This window comes from Kogia breviceps, chromosome 1, assembly GCF_026419965.1.
Source record: "Kogia breviceps isolate mKogBre1 chromosome 1, mKogBre1 haplotype 1, whole genome shotgun sequence".
Lineage (NCBI taxonomy): Eukaryota > Metazoa > Chordata > Mammalia > Artiodactyla > Physeteridae > Kogia > Kogia breviceps.
This window is the reverse complement of record NC_081310.1, coordinates 33,661,751-33,666,789: the sequence shown is the minus strand read 5'-3', so window position 1 is coordinate 33,666,789 and position 5,039 is coordinate 33,661,751. Positions and strand designations below refer to the sequence as shown.

At 38.1% G+C, this 5,039-nt stretch overlaps 2 pseudogenes; both read right to left on the bottom strand.

The window, feature by feature from the left end:
- Positions 1–1,552: 1,552 nt before the first annotated feature.
- On the bottom strand, positions 1,553–2,318 carry LOC131748837 (small nuclear ribonucleoprotein-associated protein N pseudogene; annotated as a pseudogene).
- A 139-nt stretch (positions 2,319–2,457) lies between these two features.
- LOC131751990 (SNRPN upstream reading frame protein-like) lies at positions 2,458–2,727 on the bottom strand (annotated as a pseudogene).
- Positions 2,728–5,039: the final 2,312 nt, after the last annotated feature.

Sequence of the window (5,039 nt, the reverse complement as noted above, 5' to 3'; positions counted from 1 at the left end):
CATTGTAATGTGTTATACCACCTCTTCTTAGTCCATGCAAAAAATTGAACAACAAATGAACTCTACGTTCCTTTACTTCTAAATTATTTTAACATTTCTAGCTGGAATGGACACAAAAAAGGGACAGATATCTATTCTTAGTTTCTGTTATCATTTAAAAAAAATGCAATAGAACATTTCACAAGGCAGGAGGAGTGACCTCTTAAACAAGCCTGGTTCAAGGCCTGATACAAAGTCCTAATTATGTCAGATTTGAATTTGAATACCTATGGCAAGCTAAGCAGTAGGTTAGGCCTACTCCCACGTGTTCTTTAAAAAAAAAAGATAGTAACAATTATGTATACTATTTGGGGTATGTTATACAAAATTATCCAGCTCTTATTGAGAGTTTATATAATGTGCCTGGTATTGTTATAAATGCTTTGCATAAATAATTTGATCTAATCCTTATAACAACCCTATTAGTCTTGTTTTGCAAATGAGGAAAGCAAAGTACAGAGGTGAGCAGTTTGCTCACAGATTCTGAGATCTGAATGATTGCAAAATCCTTTCTGTTAGTTATATTATAAAGCTTACATACCCTGGTAGACATTTGTGGGTATATAGGACTACACAGAAATCCAGTGTGTGGGAGAACAGTATCCTTGATATGTGTAAGAGCACTTAAGGAGTGGAGGACAAAGGCAAACATACAAGTGTGATGGGGAGTGGAGAATTGTTGTAATTCTGTTAAAGCTTCAAAAGACAAGGTTCTTATCAACTGGGTATTTGTACCTTAATCACTTTACCCTAAATTAGAAAACACAGAGAACTATTCAATCCTGTCTCAAGTTCCTATAGCACTTTGAGCATACACCAGGCAATTTAACGTTTCATTATGACTAGTCTTGTGTTGTTTAAAGTTTATCCTTAACGATAAAAACCAATTGGCTTTAAATATTCCACAACATTTTTACAAAAAATACTGTTGGAATTTTCATAAGGATTGCAGGGAATCTGTAGATGGCTTTAGGTATTATTGCCATCTTAATTATACTGTCTTCTAATCCATAAACACAGGATGTCTTTTCATTTAGTGCAGCAATGTTTTATAGTTTTCAGTGTACACATCTTTCACCTACTTGGTTAAATTTATTCATAGATATTTATTCTTTTGGATTCTATTGCAAATGGAATTGTTTTCTTAATTTTCTTTATGAGTTGTATACTCAAATCACAAACATAGATGATTTTTGTGCGTTTATATTGTACCCTGCAACTTTGTTGAATTGTTTATTAGTGCTAAACTTTTTTGGTGATTTTTTTTTTTTTTTGCATTTTCTCTATATAGGATAATATCATTTGCAAATAGGGGTAGTTTTACTTCTTCCTATCCAATGGGATGCCTTTTATTTATTTATTTTTCTTGACTGATTACTCTGGCTAACATGTCTAGTATAATGTAGAGTAGTAGTAGTGTAAGTGGGCATCCTTGTCTTTTTTTCCCCACAGTTTAATTCCTCTATGCATTTATTAGCTAATATTAATGCAGCAGAGGGGACAAAAGCTCACAAACACTCCACATATTTCACAAGACACATTGCAGGAAACAAAGTGACTAAGAAGGATCAATAGTATCCTAGGGTCTTGGTGGATGTATTTCTGGGGGAGGTGGACCTCTTATTTCTGGTGGAGGAGGGGTCTCATTCCTGGAGGGGGCATGCCTATTGGCATCCCTCAAGTAGGGGGGAGCCCAATTGGTGGGCCCATGGGTGATCGTATACCAGGTGGAAGAGCCATAATTCCTAGAGGTGGGGTTGCTTGACCAACAGGTGTGGGGGAAGTCCCCCATCCTGGTGGATATTGAGTTGGGGCTCCAGCAATGCTGGCAGTAGCAGCATCTGCAGCAGCTGCTACAGTGCCTCTTCCCTGTGGGATCATTACCTGTTGGGATGGCCCTCAACCCCTTGGACAGGGTCTGCTAACCCAGCAGGAGCCTGGGGAATTTGAACACCAGCTGGACCATCTCTGCCAGCTGCCCTGCCAACTCCAGGGCCTCCTGCAGCTCCAGCAAGTGTTACCCGAGCAATGGTAGTATCTTTGGGGGGTGGTCGCTCCACAATCGTGGAAACCAAGTTCTCCCCACACAGCAACACCTGACCCAAAACCTGTTTTTCTTCACGCTCTGCCTGCTTCGCATTCTTTGGCTTGATCTTCCTGAACTCATCACAGTCACAGAGGATCAAGTTCATATGCTTGTCAAAAGCCTTGAAGGTGCCAATGAAAACGTGGCCATCTTGCAGGACACATCTCATCCTGTAGTCAATGTGCTGCAGCATGTTGCTGCTCTTTCCTAGAGTCTTGATTGCTGTTCCATCAAATCCAATACCTACAGGAAAGTTTTGGGATCCTTAAGACCTAAGGGAAGGCTGTTTTTTTTTTCTCTTGGAATCAGCTACCCAGGTGTTCCAATACGCTTTAACTACCTCTTGGTGTCTCAGCTAAGAATGCCTGTCTCAGTTCCACATGGAAATCCACCACAGGTACTTGCTGCTGCTAATGAGACCACCTCGGGCACAGGCGACACTCCTGGTTGCTCAGTGAGGCTGTCCTTCTGCATTTGACTTGGACTTCCACCTCTGGGATGTGCTGTTCCATAGTCCATCTCAAGTGTAAGCGGTCCCTGGCCCTGCTCCATCGTGCCACTGGCCGCCCCTCAGAACAGAATGTCTCCAGCGGCCGTTCCATTCTGCCTGGGCATCCTTGTTTTGTTCTTGATCTTAGGAGGAAAGCTTTTAGTCTTTTAGCATTAAGTACGATGTTAGCTGTGGGTTTTCCATAAGTGCCCTTTATGAAGTTGAGGAAGTTCTATTCTTATTCCTCCCTCTATTTACTCCTTCTATTCCCATTTTTGAGTGCTTTTGTCATGAAAGTGTGTTGGGTTGTATCAAATGCTTTCCGCATCACGTGAAATGATGTGGTTTTTCTTCTTTGTTCTATTAATGTGATATATTACATTGGTTGATATTCTTATATTGAACCACCCTTGCATTCCTGAGACAAATACCACTTGGTGGTATATAATCCCTTTACTATGATATTGTATTTGGTTTGCTAGTATTTTGTGAGGATTCTTTTCATGTGTATTTGTAAGAGAGATTTTTCCATAGTATTTTTTCTTGTGTCTTTGGCTTTGATATCAGGGTAATGCTGGCCTCAGAATGAATTAGGAAGTGTTCCCTGTTCCCTCTGTTTTTATTTTCTAGGAAGGGATTGAGGTGGATTGGTATTCTTTAAATAGTTGGTAGAATTCACTAGTGAAACTATCTGGTCCTGGACTTTTCTTTGTTGGGATGTTTTTTGTTTTCTTAATATACTTTATTTTTTAGAGCAGTTTTAGGTTCACAGCAAAGTTGAGCAGAAAGTACAGCATTCCCATATATCCCCTGCTCCCTCCCTCCCAAAGCCTTCCCCAGTATCAACATCCTTCACCAAAGTGGCACATTTGTTACAATCAATGAACCTACATTGACATATCATCACCCAACATCCATAGCTCATGTTAGGATTCACTCTTAGTGTTGGGAGGTTTTTGATTACTGATTTAACCTCTTGTTATAGGCTTGTTCATATTTCCTATTTCTTGGAGTCAGTTTTGGTAAATTGTGTTTCTAGGAATTTGTCCATTTCATTCAGGTTATTTAATTTATTGGTGTATAAATTGTTTCTTTATTTAAATGAGGTTGGTAATCATGTCCTACTCTCATTGCTGAGTTTAGGTATTTGCATCTTCAGTTTTTCATAGTCAGTCTGGCTACAGGTTTGTCAATTTTGCGGATCTTTTCAAAGAACCAGCTTTTGATTTCCTTGATTCTGTTTTTCTATTTTATCTCCACCCTAACTTCAGTTGTCTTCCTTCTGCTAATTTTGGGTTGTTTGCTCTTCTTTTTCTAGTTCCTTAAGGTGTAATGTTAGGTTGTTGATATATGAACTTTGTCTGTTTAGCTCAGTTAACTGTTATCTTTATTATTGACTCTTAAGCCAACAGTGCAGAGGTGTGCCACTAGTTTGTGGTTACAAGAGTTTATGTATATAATTTTTTTGCTATTTTTTTATTGTGGTAAAATATATATTACCTGATTTATGATTTTGACCATTTTTTAAAATGTAAAATTCAGTGTCATTAAGTACATTCATATGTTGTGCAACCATCACCACTATCCATCTCCATAAATTTTCAACAGCCCAAACTGAAACTCTGTGCCTAATAAACAAAACTCTCCATTCTGCTTTCCCTTAATCCTGGGTAACCACTATACCACTTTCTGTCTCTATGAATTTGATTATTTCAGGTATGTCAAATAAGTGGAATCATATACTATTTGCCCTTTTGTGTCTGATTTATCTAGTGTAGTGTCTTAAAGAATCATCTGTGCTGTAGCATATCAGAATTTACTCCTTCTTAAGGCTGAATAATATTCCATTGCATGTATATACCACATTTTATCTATTCATCCATCAAAGGACAAGTAAATTACTACTTTTTGGCTATTGTGAATAATGCTGCTATGAACATTGGTATACAAATATCCTTTTGAGTCCCTGCTTTCAATTCTTCTGGGTATCTACCTAGAGGTGTAATTGTTGGATCATGTGGCAATTGTGTGTTTGTTTGAGGAACTTCCATACTGTCCTCAATAATAGCTGCACCATTTTACATTCCCACCAGCAATGCGCAAGGGTTCCAGTTTCTCCACATCTTTGCCAACACTTGTTATTCTGCTTTATTGGTAATAGCCATCCTAATGGATATGAAGTGATATCAATTTGCATTTCCCTAATGATTAGTGATGTTGAGCATCTTTTGACGTGTTTATTGGCCATTCGTATATTTTTTTAGAGAAATGTCTATTCCTTTGCCCATTTTTTAACTGGATTGTTTTTTGGTTGTTGAGTCGTAGCCCTTTATTTATTCTGGACACTAGAGCCTTAATAGATACATGATTTAAAAATATTTTTCTCCATTTTGTAGGATGCCTTTTCATTCTGTTATTTCTTTT